Source organism: Macaca nemestrina, chromosome 5 (genome assembly GCF_043159975.1).
Source record: "Macaca nemestrina isolate mMacNem1 chromosome 5, mMacNem.hap1, whole genome shotgun sequence".
In the NCBI taxonomy this organism is placed as follows: domain Eukaryota; kingdom Metazoa; phylum Chordata; class Mammalia; order Primates; family Cercopithecidae; genus Macaca; species Macaca nemestrina.
This window is the reverse complement of record NC_092129.1, coordinates 157,272,503-157,295,514: the sequence shown is the minus strand read 5'-3', so window position 1 is coordinate 157,295,514 and position 23,012 is coordinate 157,272,503. Positions and strand designations below refer to the sequence as shown.

The 23,012-nt window shown below is 41.1% G+C and overlaps 2 long non-coding RNA genes and 3 other non-coding genes across 13 annotated transcripts in view; 1 reads left to right on the top strand and 4 right to left on the bottom strand.

Moving 5' to 3' along the window:
- Positions 1-255: 255 nt before the first annotated feature.
- On the top strand, positions 256-329 carry TRNAI-AAU (transfer RNA isoleucine (anticodon AAU)). The gene has a single exon. It is a non-coding gene; the product is annotated as a tRNA-Ile (tRNA).
- Positions 330-2,737: 2,408 nt separating this feature from the next.
- Positions 2,738-8,558, bottom strand: LOC139363199 (uncharacterized). Its single transcript, XR_011623146.1, has 3 exons — positions 7,583-8,558; positions 4,183-4,396; positions 2,738-3,057 (listed from the first exon to the last, which is right to left on the bottom strand). It is a non-coding gene; the product is annotated as an uncharacterized lncRNA (long non-coding RNA).
- A 619-nt stretch (positions 8,559-9,177) lies between these two features.
- Positions 9,178-9,250, bottom strand: TRNAA-AGC (transfer RNA alanine (anticodon AGC)). Its single transcript has one exon. It is a non-coding gene; the product is annotated as a tRNA-Ala (tRNA).
- A 1,546-nt stretch (positions 9,251-10,796) lies between these two features.
- LOC105491672 (uncharacterized) overlaps positions 10,797-23,012 on the bottom strand; it is a 67,116-nt gene continuing 54,900 nt past the window's right edge. For 2 of the 9 annotated variants that reach the window (XR_011623931.1, XR_011623932.1), the window contains one exon: positions 20,042-20,886. This is a non-coding gene — a long non-coding RNA (uncharacterized lncRNA). Of the gene's footprint in view, positions 11,115-11,622; positions 11,748-18,693; positions 19,183-20,041; positions 20,887-21,357; positions 21,827-22,233; positions 22,443-22,692; positions 22,862-23,012 lie in introns of those variants that run through there. The other 7 variants (XR_011623930.1, XR_011623928.1, XR_011623927.1 and 4 more) reach the window with 7 other exon arrangements.
- On the bottom strand, positions 13,057-13,129 carry TRNAM-CAU (transfer RNA methionine (anticodon CAU)). Its single transcript has one exon. It is a non-coding gene; the product is annotated as a tRNA-Met (tRNA).

The window sequence follows — 23,012 nt, the reverse complement described above, 5'->3', positions numbered from 1 at the left end:
GCATTTAAAAGGGTGGTCACTAAAACCCCTCGTCATGAAACACTGAAGCAGGTGACATTTGAACTTTCCTTCCGCCGAGTTGTATTTTAAATGAAATTGCAGGGTTCGAAGAAATTTGCCGAGGATCGTAAAGAAGTTAGCAAAGACCGTAGGTTCTTTCCAGCTCCGAGAACTTTCAGGAAACTTCCTTTGGTGACTGGAATAACGTTCGCCTTTAAGCCTCTCATAAGACGCAGGGTGCCCCTCCGTCGGCGGGGCCGGTTAGCTCAGTTGGTTAGAGCGTGGTGCTAATAACGCCAAGGTCGCGGGTTCGATCCCCGTACGGGCCACACGCACTCTTTTAATGTCTATCTCACAGTAACAATTGTGCGCAGTGATATCGAAAGTCACGAGAGAACAAGAAAGTAAATGTATATGTACCCGGTAATCTACGCAGACTCTTAATGCTTATTTCACGGTAACAATTGTGTGCAGTGGTATAGAAAGTCGCAAGAGAACAAGAAAGAAAATATATACGTACCCACTAATCTTGATGGGACGTAGTTCCCTGAATCGTAGGGTTGCGTTTGCAGTTTAGTGTTCCTGCAAGAGCAGATGATGAAGAGAGCTGAGATTCCAGAAGGAAATTGAAATCCGGGAGGAACGTGAAAAACAGAGGCGAAAACACGGAAATAAAGACCTGGGCTTTTCATTCTTTTACGATTTCCAAAGTGTACAAATCCTTCTCTATCATGACTAACTCCTGATATGGGCTTTCTTAACTGTGCATCTGCTTACTTCCTGCAGACCAGTCCTTGGCTTGTGCAGGGTAAAAAAGCCTCTCAAGAACTCCCATTTTTCGTTTCTATTTCCGCTCTTTTAGCTTCCCACACTCAATTCTAGAGATACTGGACTTAAGGAAATGTCCCACAGAACGCTGAGCCTTTCACCTCCTCTTTGCTGGTCTCACGGCTTTGTTAGACACAACACCATCTTCTGGGAAATGTCTTCCCTGACACCTCTCCTAGTTTTCTGAGTTTGGGTTGCCTTCCTCCTAGCACTCACGGAGATCCAGGTACAATTTGTTTTGTGGCATTCACCACGTTGTGATTGTCTGTTGCGTGGCCATCTTCTCCATGAGATCATAAGCTTCTTGGGGGTAGGATGCTTATTGCTAAACACTTTTAAAAGTCTGCATGAATCAATGAAGAGTGAGGGATATGTGTGCAGGCAGGATGGAAAGAGTGTCTTGTGGTCCACATGGGCTTCACGGGTCTGTAGAATTCATGCTATCTCAACACGGTGCGTTTTGATCTGAAGAACAATAGGCTACACTATATGGTGATTGGTTCCATTTCGCTGAATGTACTTCTAAGGCTCTGAGTGGCTCTATATGCCCCTAGGATTGGATAGTGGTAAAGGACAGAGCATGCGCAATAGATCCAAAGTCAGGAAAGGTCTGAAATGTCTTAACTTTGCTGAGGCTGAGAGACAGGAATGAACCCCTTTCCGCGTTGGGAATTTCTGCTCCACTGATCCATAGCGAATAAAACAGTGAGCCAATGCACCGCAAACCCGTATTTTCTACTACACTAATGTGATTGGCTTTGACGTTTTCAAAATTCAAGTGATCGGCATGATTTAGAACTAATGTTTACAAAACTATAATTTGGGAAGTCCTTAGCTGTAAGCAGACACACATACACAGAATAAAGAGAGCGATATGTCCTTTACTTCAGTGTCATTTATAACACTGGAGTAATAATACTGGGAGAAGCTGAAAAACTGTATTGACCGACTTACGTAAAAATTAATAAACATTCAGTATAATTTCTGGCACAGAGTGCTGTAAAAGTCCTTGTATGTGGAATATTGTTCACCTTTAAGGAAAATGCTTTCAAGGTCTGAGGAGAGAGATTAACGCATTTCTGTTGCTACTGGCTGTTTTGCTCATTTAGTTGTAGCAACAAGCTTCTGTGAACATAAAAATGAAATAACGCTTAAAAAAATAAAATAGATGGTGGAGGAACACAATAGGGATGTATAGTAAGGTATGATTTTCTAGGCAAAATTTGATTTGTACAAAAGAATGTAGTAAAGGATTTGTGCCTGAATCTTTTTAGTATTCCCTTTGAAGCTTCTTTAGCTTATATTCCAAGGCCTCAATTGTCTTCCTTCTCCCAACAGGATTGCTTCTCTGTACCACGAACATTCTGGTCAGATTCTCCGCTTGAGCATCTTGACCTCTTGAGCACTCATCTTTGTACTGAGACCCCGATAGATGCCCAAATGATGCCCTTCCGTAGGAGGGTTTCTTGCTTTGCCCAAAGAGCAATCAATTTTTCAAGCAATTTAGGGCTCTTTCCTCACCCACCGTCTGTGGAAGCCTTAGAGGGAAGCCTGTTCTTCCCAGGAGAAGAATCCTGGTGGGTTCTAACCTCAACCTGTAAGTCCACTAAGCAAGCTCCTACTGAACACCTATGATGCAAGCTCAATCCAAGAGGCCAGCACTCCACAGGGGGAAGGCAACCAAAGCAGTAGCTAATGCTTACTGAGCAGTTCTTACTGATCAGATCCATCTCTAGGTGCTGCGATCCAGCCAGTGAATCCCAGAGTCCTCATTTCCCATGTGAAGAAAGATGATTGAAGGAAGAAGCAGGAGTGGGGAGTGGGGAAGGGGATGGGGAGTGGGTAAAGGATGTCTTCAAGGTGACAACTTCTCAGATTCCGCTCCTAAAAGCTTCTGAATGGGCCACCTCCACACTCCCAAGTCCCTTACCGCCTACGGATTCCTTCCCAGTAGACATTGTCACATAACATCTTATGTATTTTTCTTGTTTGCTTCTGCTCTGTTTCTCCCCTCACTCCTATCCACTAGAAGGTAGTTTCACAAAGGTGGGAATATATGTGTTTTTTCACTGTTAAACGGCTGTACCCCAAACAGTCTCTTAACAAGATATGTGCTCGAGAAATACATGTAGGTTAAAAGAAATGACTTCACCCACTCACCTCATAATTACAATTAGGTAACCTTGAGAGCAGGAATTTGGATGAAAAAGTTCCTGTTTCTTCCATCAGCTAGCGAGAAAGACCAATTATATGATATAGCTTGCAGTTTCTTGTGTCATCTATATCCCTTTACCACTCATTTTACACTGACAAGCCAAAAAAAACCCCAAAAAACAAAGAAAACCTAAATCACTTTTCCATTCTAAGCTAACATTGAGTCAGTCTTCAAATTGCTATCTCATAGCATTTGCATTTCATTATTTAGTGCACCCATTTTGTTTCCCTCAACCAAAATAGCAGCAAAAACTGTATCCCCTCTGATGTTCAAACTCAAAACCTTTAGATTTTGAGATTGATGTGTGGCCTGCTGCAGAAAGAAGGCAGTTCTCGCCTAAGAGTTGACATCCCACATGTTATTTCCCAAGCACTGCTGCTTTATCAGTTCCTAACTTTCAAAGAACACAATCAATGGTGCTTGGAAATCACTCTTTATCAGCCAATCCAATCCTGCAACCAAAGAATTTTTTCCTCAGGACAGGCGGAATCTACCCATTTCTAGTATTCACCTAACAATACAACCATCTTGAGGCAAGAGGCCAGGAACTGAGCACCTGTTTTGCTGACTTTTTCCCTCTTGTGGCCCAGTCATCTGGCTTCTCCCTCCTTCAGAGATCTTAGTCACTCTTACACCTCCCATGGTCTCCTTTTTTGAAAAGACACACAGGACATGTTCAGTCCATAATAGTTCACTGACTGACCAACTGAATGAATGAAGGAATGAAAAAATAGTCTTTAAAGGTGTCTCCTGTCCATACTACTTTGTCTTACTCTCTATCTCCACTTGCATCTACATGACTGGAGACAATCCTGCTACAAAAAGCGTAAAGCAAATCATGTATGCCATTCATTATACGGAGAGATTTATTGAGTTTACTTCATATAGTCCAATGGAACTTCACCAACAAAACTATGTGTCCTAATCTGCACTTTCTAGAAGTAATGGAACCTCAGATAAGTTTCGTTTCTAAGGTGCCAGAGCTGCTAAGTATCAAAGCTTGAACGGAGAAGATGTTTTAGATTTTAAAACGTGATTCTTTCTCTGCTCCAGTTCACAATCTTACTGCCTACTCCTCTCCACAGCACCGCATTCATTCACACACCAAATATCTCATTCCCCAAATCCCCTTTACTTACCTTTTGGGCTTCGTTTCCAAGTCAACTTTTGACACATTTTTCTCCTTCAAACACCACATTCAGTGATTTGTCAAAGAGTAAACACTATTCCCGCAAAACATTTTTGAATCTGTCAATTCCTTTCCGTTGATTCAGTACACTTTCACAGGGAAGATGCTCTGTGCCAGACACTGTTGTAAGTTCAGGAGATTCTAAAGATTCAAGCAGCCCAGTCCTCAAGAGAAGGCAGGATAAATATGGACAAGGGAAGATACCATTTCAGTCTCCGTGTCATTTACAGCTAAATAACGCTTTCAAAAATGTCAGTTTCAATATATCACTCTTTTGCACTCTGAACATGCCTGATTTCCTAGTTATAACATGATCCTGCTTTTCTTTGATTTTTTTTCCTCTTCTTTCTACCCAAATTGTGATTTTGCTTTAGAAAGTTGATTGATTAGATCCATTGCTGGATGAGTGTTGTTCAGTTCTCAAATGTGTTTACTGGTTTATTATCTGCTGGATCTATCAATTACTGAGAGAGGAGTGTTAACGTCTGCAAATGTAATTGGATTTTTCTGTTTTTATCTGGATTATCCAATTTTGCTTATGAGTTTTGAAGCCCTGTGTCCTTATATGCATTTGGGACATTATTTCTCTGGTGTGTTGACACCTCTAATTATGTAACAGCTTTATCCCTGGAAGTTTTCTACAATTTAAAATCCGGTTTGTCTGATTTGAATATATCCACCACAGCTTTCTTTGAGTAATGCCTAAATGACATGTCTTTTCGCATTCTTTACTTTCAATATGCTATGTAACTTTTAATGTCATATATAAGCATATTACTAGTGACTTTCCTATAGTCAGCATATTCATTTATAACACATTCTGACAATTTCTGGTTTTCAACTCATGGGTTTAGATCATTTACATTTAATGTTTTTATACATACGTTTTTAGATAGATCCACTGTTTTTCTTTTTGAGGTGGAGTCGTGCTCTTGTCACCCAGGCTGGAGTGCAATGGCACAATCTCCCCTCACTGCAACCTCCGCATCCCAGGTTCAAGTGATTCTCCTGTCTCAGCCTCCCGAGTAGTTGGGATTACAGGCACCCGGCCCCATGCCTGGCTAATTTTTTTGTATTCTTAGTAGAGACGGGGTTTCACCATGCTGGCCAGGCTGGTCTCAATCTCCTGACCTCAGGTGATCCACCTGCCTGGGCCTCCCAAAGTGCTGTTATTACAGGCGTGAGCCACCGCGCCCATAGATCTACTTTTTAATGATCTCTTAATCATTTGCTCCCCTTGTCTCAATTCTTGTATGTTCTTGTTCCTAGTTTATTTCAGTTTATTTAAATCTGGTTCGTAAGTGGTCTAGGGATCACCATCCCAGGGGTCTAGGGATCGCCATAATGGCGCAATCTTGGCGCACTGCAACCTCTGCCTCCCAGGTTCAAGTGATTCTCCTGCCTCAGCCTCCCAAGTAGCTACGACTACAGGTGCCTGGCTAATTTTTGTATTTTTAGTACAGATGGGGTTCCACCATGTTGGCCAGGCTGGTCTCAAACTCCTGACCTCAGGTGATCCGCCTGCATTGGGCTCCCAAAGTGCTGGGATTACAGGTGTGAGCCACCGCGCCCGGCCTGGGCTTAACTTTTACATTTTATTTTATTTTAAGACAGGGTCTCACTTTATTGCCAGGGCACCGGTGCGATCTCTGTTCACTGCAACCTCCGCCTCCCGGGTCAAGGGATCCTCCCACCTCAGCCTCCTGAGTAGCTGGAACTACAGATGCATACCACCACACCTGGCTGATTTTTGTATTTTTTTTGTAGAGACAGGGTTTCACTGTGTTGCCCAGGCTGGTCTCAAACTCCTGGCGTCAAGGGATCCGCCCATCTCGGCCTCCCAAAGGGCTGGGATTACAGTAATGAGCCACCACGTCTGGCCTTGGGCTTACCTTTCTAGTCAACCTTGATTCATTGTCTTCCTTCAAACACCACATTCGATGATTTGCCAAATAACGGACACTATTCTTGCACAACTCTTTTGAATCTATCAATCACTATCCACTCATTTAATACATCTTCACTGGGGAGATGCTCTGTGCCAGACACTGTAGTAGGGTCAGGTAATTCAGAGGAAGTATAGACACCCCAGACCTCAAAAGAAGACAAGATAAATACAGACAATGGAAGATCCACCTCCAGATTCACCATCGTCAGTCTTTCTGTCATTTCCAGCTAAATAACACCTTCAAAAATGTTTCAAAATAACTAAGTCACTATTTCCAACTCTTTCAGTAATAGCACCCTTCTGTGTGCTGGACCACTCTTAATTTCCTGGTTATAACATGATCTTACTTTTCTTTTAATTTTTGTCTTTGCTTTCTGGCTAAATTTTTATTTTGCGTTATGAAGTTGATTAGATCCATTGGTGGATGGTGTGCTTCAGTTCTCCAACATGTTTGTCGATTTGTTGTCTACTAAGTCTACCAATTACTGAGAGAGGAGTTTTAGTGTCTTCAACTTTAATTGGATGTTGCTATTTTTACCTGGCTTATCTAATTTTGTTTATGTGTTTTGAAAATCTGTGTCCTCATATACATTTGGAACAGTATTACCCGGAGAATGGACAATCATAGTTATTTAGCAGCCCTCATTATTCCTGAACAGTTTCTCGGCTTTCAAATCTACTTTGTCCGATTTTAATGTAAACATCACAGCTGTCTTTGATTAATGCTTGCATGAGGTATCTCTTCCACTCTTTTCCTTCAATCTGCTATATAACTTTTATTCTTATATATAAGTGTACTGTAGGTGGCTTTCTTATAGTCAGCATATTTATTTTTAATACATTCTGATGATCTCTAGTTTTTAATGAAGTACTTAGATCATTTACATGTAATGCTATTATAGATAAGTTTTTAGATAGATCTGCTATTTAATAATTTATTCACCTTTGTTCCCTCCGTTTTAATTCTTCTATGTTCCCCTTTCTGTCTTGTTTTGGTTTATTTAAATCTGGTTAGTAAGTGGTCTAGGGATTACCATACACATATGTAACTTTTCACAATATACTTAGAAGCAATATTTTACCACTCAAGTTGAATATAGAAACTTCATCAAGAGTTAGGCCCATTACACTTACCCTTTTATCTTATTTATGTAGTACGTCTACATACAATGACAACTGTTTCTGATAGAGTTACAATTTTTGCTTTCAATCACCAAACATACCTTAAGGAACTCAAGAGAAGAATAAGAGTCTGTTATGTCTACCCAGACATTTTCTATTTCTGCTTTTGTTCCTTCATTGATGACGTTCTAAGTTTCCTTCTGGTATCACTTTTCTCATCTCAAATCTTTGCTAATTATTTTCTAGCATTCTCGCTAAGAATGAGAATGGATTTACTCACCTTCCAATGAGAATGCATTTATTTGCCTTTATGTCTGAAAGATACTTTTGCTCCGCATAGTATTCTGGGTTGATAGGTCTTTTTCTTTTGTTACTTACTAAATACTATGACATTTTTTTTCTGGCCCCTGTGGTTCCTGAAGAGAAATCTACACTCATTCACATGGTAGTTTCTTTTCCATTTTCCTTTGACCACTTTCAAGATTGTTTTGTGCTTTCCTCGTTTTCAGCAGTTTGATTATGATATGTTTTGCAATGGGTTTCTTTGGGTTTGTCCTGCTTGACCTTTGCCGAACTTTAAAAACCTGGTTTATATCTTTTGACAAATTGGATACATTTTCAGCCATTAATTCTTCAAAGTTCTATCCCACAAAGTCCTCTTTGTCCTCATCTTTTCAGATTACAATAATGTGAATGTTAGATTTGTTGTTTTTATTTGTCCCTGAGGCTCTGTTCATTTACAAAAATCCTCCTTCCTCTCTATCATTCAGATTATGTAGGTATTCTTGTTCTGTTTTCAAGTTCGTTGGCTTTTTCTTAGCATCTGCATTCTGTTATTGAGATCATCCAGTTAAGCTTTTTATTTCCCCTAAGAGTTTTGGTTAATACATTTTTTTTAATTCTTAAGTTTAAAATTGGTTTTATATATTCCAGATATTTGCTGACACTTTCCAACTTTCCATTCACTTCACGAATGTTATCCCCTAATTCTAGGAGCATTGTTATCATGACTGCTCTAACGTATGCGTCTGATGATTTTGACATCTGTGTCCTCTCAGTATAGTTATTCGAGGAGTCTCTTTGCCATGTGAATTAAGATCTCCCTGATTTTTCATAATGCTGAATATTTTGGGGCTTGTAACCTGGACTTCTTTGGATTATGTGATGAGACGCTGTGTTTTGTTGAAATCTTAAGAATAATATTGCTATTTTTGTTTTTGCAGACACAAAAATTGCCTTGTATTCAAGTTCCAAGTACCAACCAGCCTTCCATGTGTTGTTGTTTCAAAGATAACTCTATTTGCAAAGCCTTTGCACTGCTGTTCCGATATCTCCGGAATGTGTGCAACCCAGTGGTCAGTGAGGACTGGAAAGTTGGCCATTGCGCAGTTCAGCTCTCAGGCTCTTTTTTGGTAAGCTGTTTGGGATTAGAGCCACTTATTTACAGCTGGCAGGTGCGTCCACAAGCTCATGAACAACTTTATGGGTTTGCTTTCTATAGTATCTGTCCAGGCACATTCTAGTTACTTGACACATCCTGGTTTCAGTCCCCTGACCAGAAAGCCGGGGTGGTATTTACCCAGGTGGCGCTGCCCTGCACTTTTCACAATTGTCTCACATTTAGGACCAAGCTGCAGGCAGAAACAGGGAGAAAAGAACAGGTGTATATGTCCCTTGGCTTCACAGCTCCTTGAAGAAACAGAAAATGAATTACACAGTAGATCTACACTATACTGAATGCCAGGAGGGAGCCGTCACCAGCCCTGTATTGTTGCTGCTCCTATGTCTTGAACCAAAGCAGCATCCTCCTCTCAGACACTAACTTGGGTTTGGAGATCTGAGTTTTTGGAGACCCAAGGTCCGAATAATAAAGCTTGGAGAATGTGGGCATCGATCCCACTACCTCTTGCATGCTAAGCAAGCGCTCTACCACTTGAGCTAACTCCCCACATCAGGGGAGCTTTATTTATCCTTAGTGGGTGGCATGGAACACAGGTGATTTCAGGGACTTCAGCGCAAAAGCAGGACTCTACTAAGAGCAGATCTTCTCATTGATAGCCCAGGGCAAGGCCCAGTGGCTACTCATTCTCTGCAAAGAAGGAGAAAAGGGAAAAAGGAGAAAATCACAAAGGGAAAACACGTGCTTCCAAAATGCCAAGTTTAGGATATTCCGGGAATATCCTAAACTTAGAAAAAGGCACATCCCAGCAAAGGAGGACTTGCCTAGACCTGCCCAGCTAAGGTGTCACAGATTTTTAAAAAAGGATTAAATGATAAAAAATGATTAAATGATTTTATGTGTGTGTGCGTGTGTGTGTGTGTGTGTTTATAAAAGTGGGATGGCATTATCACTTGTTCCTTGTAGCTGAGACTGTCTGGGGGTTGTGAGATGGTACGCATTTCTGGAAGGCAGAAAGCTCCTGTTGTTTTCATAACTAGGCCCTTTCACGAATGAGGCCAGTGTGCTGACCACTCCCCTAGGAAACCCCTGAAGAGTGCTTCTTTCACTTACATCTGAGATATGGGTTGCCTCCTTGCATGTACAAGTTACGTGTCCAACTATACGTCAGAACAACAACAACAAAATTACAGAGCAGAGCCATGAAGAATAAGAGACAAGATCATATCAGAGTGTAAGAATATGTATAATATCAGAGTGTAAGAATCAAAATTGAGCTATGCAGAGAAGGAGTGGACATACGTTGGAGAAAACCGGGCTGTTTTTAGGAATTCCTGTGGGAAGAAATAAATCTGTTCGATTTAAGTGGAGTGTATGTGTGTGTGTGTGTGTGTGTGTGTGAGAGAGAGAGAGAGAGAGAGAGAGAGAGAGAAATACACATGGAGGGAAGCAGTGATTGAAAAGCCTGGCCCCTTAGAAATATGTTGGGAGAGTTTTATGAAAACTTAAGATAAATTGAAAAAATCCCAGGCAAAATGCTTAAATAATTCAAGCAACATGTTAGAGAAAGGTATTTAGTTTTGAATGTCCGAGCTCGAACATGAGAAAACAGGAACTGGGGAGAAAGGGAAAGAAGTCATAAAGATATTAAAGGATTGAGATTTATCTACATTTATCGTGTCAGCTCCTGAGGTGGACAGCAGGAGTCTTTCCGCAGCACCAGTGCCCATCACACTTCAGGGTGCAGAAACATCCTGCATAAATAGTGTAGCACGGATGATGACAGAGGTGAATGAAAATGAAGAAAAAGATTCTGGGGACGTTGTGCAGGAAGGATCTACAGTATTTGTCAAGACATTGGGTGGAGAGATTTGAGGGAGAGGAGACAAAGGCACTGGGAAGTTTGACCTAGTGTGGTAGACACAAAAGAGATTCTGAATTAATATCTGATGAATGAATCCACTCATTCATTTGTATTTGTTATGTGAATGAATGTTACAGGAATGCCCTGGTGTGGAGAAAACAGATGGTGAGACTATGTGCTAGGGTAAAGCAAGAGCTCAAGTTTTTTTGGTTTTGTTTTTTAATTTAGAAAGAAATCTGCTTTTCATATCTGGTTTTCCTGTTTAAAACTACATAATTTGAGGAAAATGGTTGAACTCCTCCGAGCTTTAGTGTCATCTACAAAATTTGGATAATGTTACTGAGGGAAACTGAAAAGACACATCAACCAACTTATATAAAGAATAATAAACATTCACTTCCATTTCTAATGCGTGGTGCTGAAAAGTCCTTGTATGTGGAATGTTGTTCACCTTTAAGGAACCTGCTCTCAAGAGCTGATGAGGGACTATTTTAGTGCAGCTCTGTTGTCACCGGCTGTTGTGCTCATTTAGTTGGCACCAAGAAGTCTCTGTGAACATAAAATAAAATAAAGATTGCGGAGGAATAGAATACAAACACATCGTAAGGTGAGATTTGCACCACAGAATATAGTAAAGGATTTGTGCCTGATTCTTTTTGCATTCTCTTGGAATCATTTTTAGCCTTTATTCTAAGTCCCCCATTATCGTCATCCTTCTTCCAACAAGATTGTTTCTCTTCACCATGGATATTCTGGTCAGACTGTCTGCTTAACCATCTTGACCTCCTGAGCACTCTGTTTGTACTGAGACCCTGATTTATGTTCAAATGATGCTCTTCCATAACAGGGCTTCCTGCTTTGCCCAAAGAGCATTCAATTTTTCAAGCCATTTAGGGCTCTTTCCTCACCCAGTATCTATGTGAAACCTTACAGGGAAGCCTATTCTTTTCAGGAAGAGAACCCTACTGGGTTCTAACCTCAATCTGTAAATCTGCTGGGGTGACTGGGATTAGCTCAGATTAACAACTGGGGTTAGCTCAGCTACTCCAGAGCTTACTCTCTGAGAACGGATGGTGCTGCTACTTCCCATGAAGGCTGAATAAAAAGAGGCATCTTCAGGCAGGCGAAAGCGCTATGGTAGTTGCTGGCAGATTCCTTCTGACCGTTGGCTATCTCTCTGACCTGATGGGTGAAGGGTGACAAAAATTGGAGACTTGAAAAACAAAAAAAAAAAACAAAAAAAAACCTCAAATTTTAAAAGAACCATGCACAAATTCTTAGATTCTTTTATCCAAATCCTTTTTGTCTGGAAAATAATACCTTACTATATATCTGTATTCTATTCCTCCATAGTTTATTTTATTTTATTTTATTTCAATGTTCACAAGAAGCTGGATGCTAGCTACCAAATGAGCAAATCAGCCATGACAACAGAACTTCACTAAAACCTCTCATCAGATATTGATACAGTCAAGGCCCTCATGAATGCCTATGATACAAATTCAGTGGGAGAGGCCAGAATTCCACAGGGAGAAAGCAACAAAAGCAGTAGCTAACACTTGCTGAGCAGTTCCTACTGCCCAGATCCACCTCTAGGTGCTGAGAACCAGCCAGAGAATCCCACAGTCCTCATTTTTCATATGAAGAAGCATGCGAGGGATTGACCACCCCAGTCCTCATGTATCATCAGTTTTCCAACGAAGCCAAGTAGCCTTCTGTGCAAAAAGCTCTCCTAACCCCCGGTTGCCTTGATGGTAAAAGTACTCTGAAGACAGTGTTAGAAAAACATGAGCACAGGTGTCCCGGCAAGATGACTAGAAGAAGGCGAGGCTAAAGTTGTCAAGGTGACAGAGTCCCTGATTGTCCTCCTGAAAGCTGAATGTGCCACCTCCACATTCCCAAACACTTTACTGCCTAGCGATTCCCTCACAGTAGACATCGTCAAATCACTTCTTACGTATTTTGTGTTGTTTCCTGTCTGTTTCTCCCCACTCCTCCCAGGTAGGATGTAGTTTCACAATGGTAGGAATATTTGCGTTGTATACACTTTCTCCCCACTCCTCTCAACTAGGACATAGTTTCACAAAGGTGGGAATGTTTGCGTTGTGTTCACTCTTGACCCAAAACAGCCTCTTAACAAGATACGTGTTCAAGAAATATTTGTTGGATGATGAAAAGAATAAATGACTTCACCAATCCACCCAATAATTACTGTTAGATGAACCTGAGAGCGGGAAGTTGGAAGAGAAGTTTCCCCTGCTTCCTGTGTCAGCTAGAAAGACCGATGATATGACATAGCTTGTAGTTTCTGGTGTAATCTACTCTTCTGTTTTCACCACTCATTTTACTCCAACCAGTGGAAAGTCGAAGAAACAAGAAAACTTAAATAATCTTTCCATTTTCTACGAATATCGGGTCAGTCTTCAAATCCTTATCTGGTACAGCATTTATGTTCCGATATTTAGTGTATGGAACTAATATACTAAAACAATGCCCTCTCTGAGGCTTGAACTCAGGACCTTCAGATTATGAGACTGACGCGCTGCCAGCTGCGCTAAGAGGGCTCCCGTTTATAGTTTTACAACATCCAATTTATCAAAGTTCATTTCCCACCTGCTTTACGGTTTCAGCTTTTAAAAACCACAATCAATTCTACTTGAAAGTTACTCTGTATCAATCCATGCCGCACTAGGAAGATTCCACACCCAAGACGGGAGGGGTCTACGCCTTTCCAGTATTTCATAGGACCGTCTGGGTTCTGCGTTACCAGGATCAATTGTACCTGTCTTTTGCTACTCTTTTTCCCTCTTGCAGCCCAGTGATACGGCTTTTCCTTCCCTCAGAGATCTTAGTCACTCTTACACTTTCCATGGTCTCCTCTGTTGAAAAAAGACACGAGGTTCTCAGGTCATGATAGTTCACTGACCACCTGGATAAGTGAATGAAGAAATGGTCATCAAACATGTCTCTTGACCATACTACTGTCTTCCTTCATATCTCCACTTGCATCTACACGACTGAAGACATTGCCGCTACAAAAAGCACAAACCGCTTATAATAGTACCGTCCTTGTTTCTTACTCCTTTGTTTTTTCCTGTGTGCTATTAATTACACTACGAGATTTATTACGTTTACGTGGTCCAATTGAATTTCGCTAACGAAACCATGTGCCCTAATGTGCACTTTCTAGATGTAATGGATTCTCAGATAATTATTGTTTCTAAGGTGCCACAGATGCTAGGTGGCAAACCCTGAACTGAGAAGTAGATTTATTTTAGATTCCAAAATGGGAGTCTTTTCTCTGCTCCTGTTCATTATCTCTCTGCCTGTTTTTCTCCACAGTGGTCCACAGTAGTCCATTCATGCATACACCAAATTCTCAACCTCCTCCTGGGCCTAGACTTCCAAGTCATCTTTGACTCATTGTCCTCCTTCAAACACCACATTCAATGATTTGCCAAATACTGAAAATTATTCTTGCACATCTCTTTTGAATTTGTCAGACAGAAAGCCAGAGTCAGGGAATGAAGGATTTGGCACAAACTCAATTCTTAGAAAAAGGTCCCACAGGCAGATCAGGAATAGGGTGTATGTGGCAGCAGGCAGTGAACTGTGGTTATTTCCATCTGCCTTGGGCCTCACCATTGCAGTACCCTGTCTACTATTTAATGTAATAACATCCAGGGAAAATTCCTCTGGATAACCTCCTATATTACAAACAGAACAAATGAGGACATTTTTCAGGGTCACACATGAAACCTGGCAGATTTTTTTTTCTCTAAGTGGACAATGAGCTGGACATCGACCTAATCTTGCAGTAAATGCTCAGCAGAACATGCTGTAAAGCAATTCCTTCCTCATCAATCCTCAGAATCTGGTGAGGGTGAGCTAAAGGGGAAGGGCAGGAAGGTGATGATCCACATTGAGCTGAGCAGAGGGACCGTCCCTGCATTTCACCTCAGGAAAAGTCTGCAAGGAACTGAGATGAAGCTCTGATACAAGGGTCCTCTGGAAATGGAGTGACCTTGATTGCTCGGGACTTTGGTGTGCAGTCTCAAGGCTTGAGAGAAAAAGAACATTTTCATATTTGGCTCTGCTGTCAGTCTGGTAACTGGGGTCCTCCATTGGCTCGTCTTCTGATTGCCCACAGAGGCCCAGACCCCAGCTGTAGGCCTCTGCACTCTACCAGTCTTGCTCCAGACCCAGAACAGTGGACTCATTTTCATCACTGAGGCCACAACTCAAATGTCACTGTCTCAGAGAGTCCTTCTTTGACCTCTCTGGCTGAATCAATGTCCTGCCTCTCTCTCCATCTTTTAAATAAAATTTTTAATAAATTGGAAAGCATCTTAAATTATTTTTTATTTTCGATCTCTCCCCTGGAATATAAGTTTCTTGAAAAGCTGACAATCTAGATTTCCCAGTTTATGCCCAGCGTCTACAGTAGTGATGATACTTTCTTGTATTTTCCTGTTCAGAAATCAATGACATGCAGAGGGAAAGCTTTCTTCTGTGTGTTTTCTTTCATAGGGTAAGTTCAAAAAGAATTCTTAAACCAAGATAAGATGGCAAGCTGTGAGCTTTTCTGGAATGAGCAAGATAATTGGTCACAGGTGAAAAGAAGCAAGATCAATCTACCCATGAAGATTTCGCAGTTATTTCTACTTTGTAATCATAAAGTATGCCCTTTTGAGCTCTTACTAGTTTGAGGAAAACGCAATTGGCATGACAAATTTGTAATAAATAGAAGTCATCAGCTTTTCCCAGTGGCCTGCCATGATCATACAGTGGTTAGTATTCTGCATTGTGGCTGCCACATCTGTGGGAATCTGAATATGGCAGTCTGAAATCTACTGCTTTGTTTTTTTTTTCAATCCCAGAAACTGATTCTAAGGCTTTAATGGGGAGCTAGGTTTTGTGTTATTTAGATGTAGAAAGAAAACCTTCTTTGACTCCTTTCTAGGCACTGATTATCAAACCAGACAAGAATGATAAAGCATAGATTTTTACAATCCATTATCCTTCAGCTTCCCTTTTCTCTCTATCTCCACTCAAGGCAGTATCCACAGTTACATTTAAAAATGAGGAGCTATCCAGACGCCTTGCTCAAAGGTATTGGCAAAGTCTCAGAAGAATAAAACAACAGGTTTTGAAGCTGAATTAACAATGATTTTGTTTTCTGAGAGTGTGCATAGGATTGAATTCCAGGAGTAAAGCTGGAAGACAGGCCAGGTTTTTACGAAGGGCTTTGAATGTCAGGATAAAATGTTTAAGCACTATATGCAAAGTTTGCTGGTAAATGAATTTAGGACAGACTGTAACTGAATTTGCATTTCAGTATCATTCCATTAGGGCACAGAGTTGAGAGTTGAGTGCAAAGATCATGAGGAAGGTCAGAGCATTACCACAATGGTCTAGGCAGAGAAAGTATACATCTTTAACAGGGCAGGGCAATGGAGTGAGACACCTTCATTCATTCAACGAATCTTTATGTGGGGGCATATGGTATGCCCCTAGGCTCTGGGGACGCTGAGTGCCAGTCTGAGGATTCAGCCATTGAACGGTTGCTAGATGACATTGACCCATGAGTCACAGGTATGAGGCTCTTTCATAATTTAATCTCATGTGGAATTATATGGGGAGATTCCAAGGAACCACTGTTTCTCTACGTGGAGAAATAGCATTCTGTAAAACAGTATATGGTACACAGGAAGAGAAATTAAGTCTAAGTTTTGAAGTTGAATGTGACAACCTCATCTGTTGATTGACTGGGGGAATTGGTAGAACTTTCCTTTCTTAATCTGAAGATCCTGGTGTGGGGGTTTAAAGCAAGTTCATTTTTCTGTGCATAAAATGTCAATTCACTTATCTGATTAACAAGAATATGAATCCAATCAACACAGATGTTAAGCAAACATATACAGTCCCTCATTTAGGATGGTTCAACTTACAATTTTTCAATGTTACAATGGTGCAAATGTGATATGCATACAGTGGAAACCCTACATCAAATTTTACATTTTAATGTTTTCTTGGACTAGTGATATGTGGTATGATCCTCTCTTTTGATGCTGGGTAGCAGCAGTAAGTCACAGCTTCCAGTCAGCCACGTGATCATAAAGGTAAAAAACTGATAGGCTACAGTGTAATGTGTTGCCAGATGATTTTGCCCAAATGTAGGCCAAAGTGCTCTGGCCATACTTAAAGTAGGCTAGGCTAAGCTATGATGTTTCACTAGGTGTATTAAATGCATTTTCAATTTATGATGCATTTATTGGAATGTAACCTCTCTGTAAGTTATGGAGCATCTGTACTTCCATAATTCCTTTTATAAAAGCAGGTTGGATCTGCAACCAGAAGTTGGTGCAAATTTCAGGAGAATCAGAGTATTTCCCTTTTGGAAAAATCGGTAGAGTTAAAAGTTGGAACTGGGAGAGAATCCAGGAGCAGAGAGGCTGAATGTGTGCTTCTTTGCCTTTGCACTTTTGCAACTTTGCTCAACCTGATAGGTTGGGAAAAGGAGGAAATTTTATCTTCAGTCAGCCTCTGAGGATCATCAAAGTACTATGGAGATAAAGCAGGAAGAAGGTCTAGAGACAGACGAGGATATGGGGGTAGCAGGGTACGTTGCATTGTAACAAGGGTCATCACACTAAGCAGGTGACATCTGAAGTTTCCTACTGTAGAGTTTCATAGAGACCAAAATTTCAGGCTAGATACAAAGAGGAGAAGATAAACTTTTGTCTTAGTAATGAACCTGAGTAGGGGAAAAGTAACTCTGAAGTACGTATTATTATTGACCATTCAGGGAAACGCCTTAGAGATCTGATCAAAGCTGTTAGTATTCTTGTAGTTCAGTTTGTTACCATGGGCTGTCTTCAGCGCCTAGGGAGTAATATTACCTTGTTAGAAATCCCAAGACAAAGTGAAGCGTAACTATAACAGGCGATCTTGTACCAATGATTTTGCAAGCAGGAAGAGAATGCGAAAGCAAATTCATAAATACTTTTCTCCTGCGCGCACCCACAGTGCTACTGAAAGTGGTTGTCAGTGACGGGGCAACCTGGGCAGTGGTATTAGTGGCGTCTGTCTTTTCACCCCTGGAGCGTATCTCACCTTCTAAACGTTTAGAAAGAATACTTGAGCTCTATTAACCTACAAGGTCACGACAGAGCCAGGAGATAAGGCCCTGTTCAGAGAATCCAGGTCGCCCTCCCTGTCTCCGACTCCTTTTCCGTTTTCTGTCGCCGGAATTATTTCAGCCGCCTCCCGCACGCTTTCAGCGTTGCCCTCATTCGAACAGGATAGAAAAACCCGACCATTCACTGCCTGGAATTTGTCTCCTGCTTCTCTTCCGCGAACTGACCGGCCCACTGGTGCGTCCGCGTCCGTCGCGAGGCGTCGGTCCTTCCCCGACGGCGAGCGCCGGGCGGCGGCAGGGACTCGCCACCCGCAGCTCTGGAGTCGGGCCGTGAGCGCCTGCGCGGCGCTGGGTCGCTGTCCAGCAGATGTCTGCGCGGGAGACCCAGCTTGTGTGGCTACCTGCTCCCGGCTGATCCCAACCCGGTCCCCCAGCCACTCGATAGAAACACAATTCACATCGTCCCCGTTCCTGAGTGAAGATCTCGTCGCCCACGACCTGCTTCGCCTCGCTCGTGATGATTTCTTACACTTGACTGGGGATCCCGGTGCGTTCGTCCCTCCCTCCTTAAGCTTCTGTCCTCTATCCATTATGAAATTGTGTAACTTGTTTTGGTGTGAACTGATATAGCTGAACTTCGGAAGAAATTAGGCAGGATTCCCCGAAAATGTGTGTGTGTGTGTGTGTGTGTGTGTAAAAAATACATATATATATATAACATATATATTATATTATACATGTAATATATATTATACATGTAATATATATATTTTATATATATTACTGCTCTTTGCGGAGCAGGCCAACCAGGTAGTGTGCCCAGAATAATCAAAATTTTTGTTGATTCTCAGGAGGGAGCATTAAAATGAAGAGACAAAAGTTCTAAAACGGGGGGCTTTTCACTCGAAATGGGCTGATGCAGAGGATACTATTAGTCAATTTGTACCAGATTCTTGTTTTATTCTGTTGTAAATCTTTTCCAGCCTTCTTCACCTTCCCCCACCCAATCTTTCTCAGGTGTGTGAGGATCCAAAAAGAGTAACAATGTAAGTTTTATGAAGACCTCCTCATAAAGAAAAGTTTTCAGAAATATCGTTTTCTGTTTACTTTTTGATATGTGGATCAGAAATAACACCCCATCTTTCCAGAACACAAGGAGGGGGCAACTTCAAGCTAGCAGTTGAATTGGGAATCTTCTGATACATGATGCATTGCATCATTGGCCCTGCTTAATTAAGTCAACATAGTTTTTCAAAAAAATCGTATTGTGTTAAATTTTATTTGTAAAACTTTCTACCAAATAAAGAGATGCAGATTAAATAAAATTTCTAAATGTGGTTGATAGCACTTGGCCTCCCTCCCATTTGTCCACTGTCAGCTTTCCAGCTGAAAAAATGTAAAGATTCACGGTCTACTTGAAGCATCGTTAGTTCATTTCCTGCCAGCCTCAGGTCCTTGACCTCAGTGGTGAGGAACCTGAAAGCAGCAGATGATGGAGATTTTAGGATTTTGTTGTTGGAAAAGGAAACCAGGTGTCAGGGACCAGTATAAACAAATGAAATAACAGAAACACTGGTAAACACAATCAGGCTACTAATTCTTGAGAGTGGTGTTCCTTTCTGTACTTCTAGTGTGCAAAGTATGCATCTCAATTGTGACTTTTATTACAATTGTAAACAGGTGTTTCCTCAACTGTCTTCCCTACTCCATTGTAATATTCCTTGAGGGCAGCACATTCGGCGTCTACAAAAAGTAATTTTACATTAAAAGTCTGCACACATGCATGAAGGGTTGAGTGAGAAAAATGATTGCAAGCATCAGGAAAAAGGTTTAACTCTTAAAACAGGTAGGCTCACAGGTGTATGATCCTGTACTATTCCAACCAACACATTTAAATGAAAAAACAGTGGACTGCTATATACAAAAGTGGTTTTCTGGATTTCTTGGATATAATAACTTTGAGGCTCACAGTGGCTCTTATATCCTTAAGGTAGGAGAGAGTTGGCGCTGGGCATGTGTCAATTAAACCTAAAGCCACTGACAGACCATAGGGCTAGGTCGGAGCCAGTGGCTGAGAAGTTGGCCTCCTAAGTGAAGAGAATGTCTAATTTATTGACAGGAAAGTAAAAGCTTAGTGAACCAAGTGCATGCCAGACAGACATTTTTCATACCGTTTATGTGGCTGGTTTGAGTTAATGCTAGTGATTAGGATTTAGAACACAATACCCACCAAACTTGTTAATGAAATATTTAGCACAAAGATCTCTACATTACTAGAAAAAAACTCGGGAAACTCTCAGCAACAGCTCTACAACATTAAAACCACTCAACTGGCTTAAACAAAGTAGATTTATTACCACACATAGTAAGTCCAGAGAGTAGAGAGGTTCCATCATGCCATCAAGACCCATGATAAATCTTTAAATATTTTGAGTTTTTTGAACTTTGCACTCTGTCACTCTCAACATATGGGTCTCATGTTTTGGCTGGTTCCCCTGCAGTGCCTCAAACTCTCACAGTCTCATGATAAATTTCAGAAAAACAAACAAATTGACCTCTTCCTTGTATCTCTTGTTGAGGAAAACTTGTCCTATATGATCTCCAGTAGATTTTCTCTCACATTGTGAAAAGATCCCAGTCATGAAACTCCCAGAAGGCAGAGAATTTTATAAAAACTCAGGCTTCATAGGTGAAGAAAAAGCTTTGTCACTATTAGAAACTCCTGCCAGGGACCACAAATAACAGTGAGGGGGTGGGATGGGCCTAGGGAGTCTACAAGGTGAGGAGAAAGTTTTTCATTATCAGTCTCCAAGAGCCAAAGATGCATTCATCTTCTCCCACACAACTGTGTCTTCTCTCCTGTAAAAACCCAGGTTCCTAGACTCCTAATCCATATTTGAACAATGATTAGTGAAAGGCCAACTCTTTTCAGTCTTACACAGTTATTAAACTAGGGTGTGCGTGTGACTGTGAAGTCTTGAACAACAGGCTAGATATGAACTTTCAGAAGTTACCCTTGTCACCACTGCCAAGGTTAGCCTAGCCATCTCTACCCAGTTTCCTCTCTGTTTGATATTGGATTCACGTTGGTTACCGATATTTACACGGTTTGCACTTGGATTGGTTGCAGTAAAGCACATCGAAGCCAACAAGGAAGAAAGCTGAAGAAGCAGAGAATTCCTAAGGAAAGAAATGATATAGATGAAAATGACTACAACATTTGATATTTATTTTAAAATTACAGTTTTTAAACGGGCTTAACAAATGAGAATGTTGTTTAGGTAAAGTACAGATTATGCTGGTAGTAGGAGATCAGGAAAAAATACAAATTAAAAAGTTAAAAAATAAGTATAGGTTACTCTATTAATCCCATTTCTTTATCCCAGCCCTTGCCCTACTACAATTTATTTTACAAATTATCTTATCTCCAAGACTTGGTTCTATCAGAATTTATAAGAGAAATAGATTCTTTGCCTTCTATGAAGGCAGAATTCTAACAGAGTAAGAACAGCCGTGACGAGCAAATGAGAAGCCATTGTACCAAATAACGCCTAGAAACTAGCAAGGGAAACAGTTGAAACTGATAGATATGATGGTCATAGATTCAGGACCTACCCCAACTTCCACTCGCAAAGGCCCAAGAACACTTACCAGATAAGGGAAATAGTGCGGGACTGCATCAAAGGATGAAAGGCGGGAAGAGAGGGGTGGTTTTCACTTTCTTGTATAACTTATTTACTTTCAAAGCCTACAAAGAGCGCAGCAGTAATGCAAGGAACGCACAGATACCTGTTACTCAAAAAAAGAAAAAAGGTGATGATCCATCACCTAGTTAGCTTAGTCTACTGCCTAAGGGCTAATTCCCAGAACCTTAAGTCATTTTAGCTCCCCCTACTCTGGTTTCTTTTTCTCCTTTTTCCCTGAATCCTCCTTTTCCTTAGCAGTCCCTGAGCAGTTTCCAAGAGACTATATCTAATGGAATGCCACCCCACCCAGAATCAGGACTATTGAGGGAATCTCCTTCCTCCTATTTCTTACCTATAATGATGAAGGTGATTGTGCAGATAAGGTGCATTTCCAGGTATCATGAAAGAAATGAGGAAAGGCCAGGAGTATGAAGCTTAGGGAGAGAAGAAGGGTGCTGATCATGAAAATTCAACCAAATATGAAGTAGTCTGAATTCACGAAGGAGAGAGAAGAAAGGCTAACAGCTCTCTAGGGCCTCCTATCTGAGTCTGAGTGACCAGACAGCTAAAAGATGCAGTTCAGGGACTTTAAAACAGGAATAAATGGCAGCTCAGGGGAAGTGCAGGGGTAGAGAGAGAAGAATGCTGCAAAAATATCTAGAATCATGAGTCTACCTGAGCTGTATTCCTAGAGGGCCCCTGGATAAGATATGCTTTGAAATGAGTTCCTATTACTGGTACGAATGTTTCCTTCAGGTAAACTAGGGCAGAAAAAGAGGCTGACAATTTCTGGAAGGGACTGGATTGGAGCTGGACCCTCTCTTTCAAGAACAGAACTTACTTGATTTTGATAGAGGAATCCAACACGTGACCTCACCACTGCAGACTGCAAAGAGAATACTAAGCAGACTTGGGAACTGCCTGGGATTTCCATATTCACCCAGGTCAAGAGGTTGAAGGCCAACCACAGAAGGGCAGAACCAGTGAGAGTGCAGATGAGGATTAGAATGCCATATAGTCTAATTATCCCAGGTTTCACACAAACAAGCACTGAGTGAAAAAAGGAAAAGACGTCAAATGAATTAAGATTTCCTCAGTCCCTTTGGGATTTCTTCCCATTCTTAAACACCCATCAAGGCCTGCCTCCTTGTCTTGACTCCTACTTAGTTTCTAGGATTCTCCCTCCTTCTTATTATACCCCAACCAAATCCTCTTGGGGCCACAGACTGACCCTCTGTCCCTCACCAGCAAGAACTGAGATCTTTCTCTTTAATCTCAACTTTTTATGTGAATCACTTACTTGCACACAATCATACACAGCTTTGTATTGTTACTAAGCTTTTCCTGGCATATATCTTGTCTCTCCATCTAGATTAAAAGTCTCTAGAGGACAATTATCCTGAATTCTTCATTTCCCACCACATTTATCACAGTGCTTTCTTTACATGTGGCAGGATCTCAGCGAGTATCTGTTAACAGCAAGGAAAAATAAAAAGCCACACCACATGCCAAATACATTCCTTGGTGATGTCAAGAGAAGTAAAATTTTTTTCTGGTGCTCTGTATACTCAACATTCCCCTCCTGACTTCTCCCCTCAAATCACAGCCTTTTTTTCACTT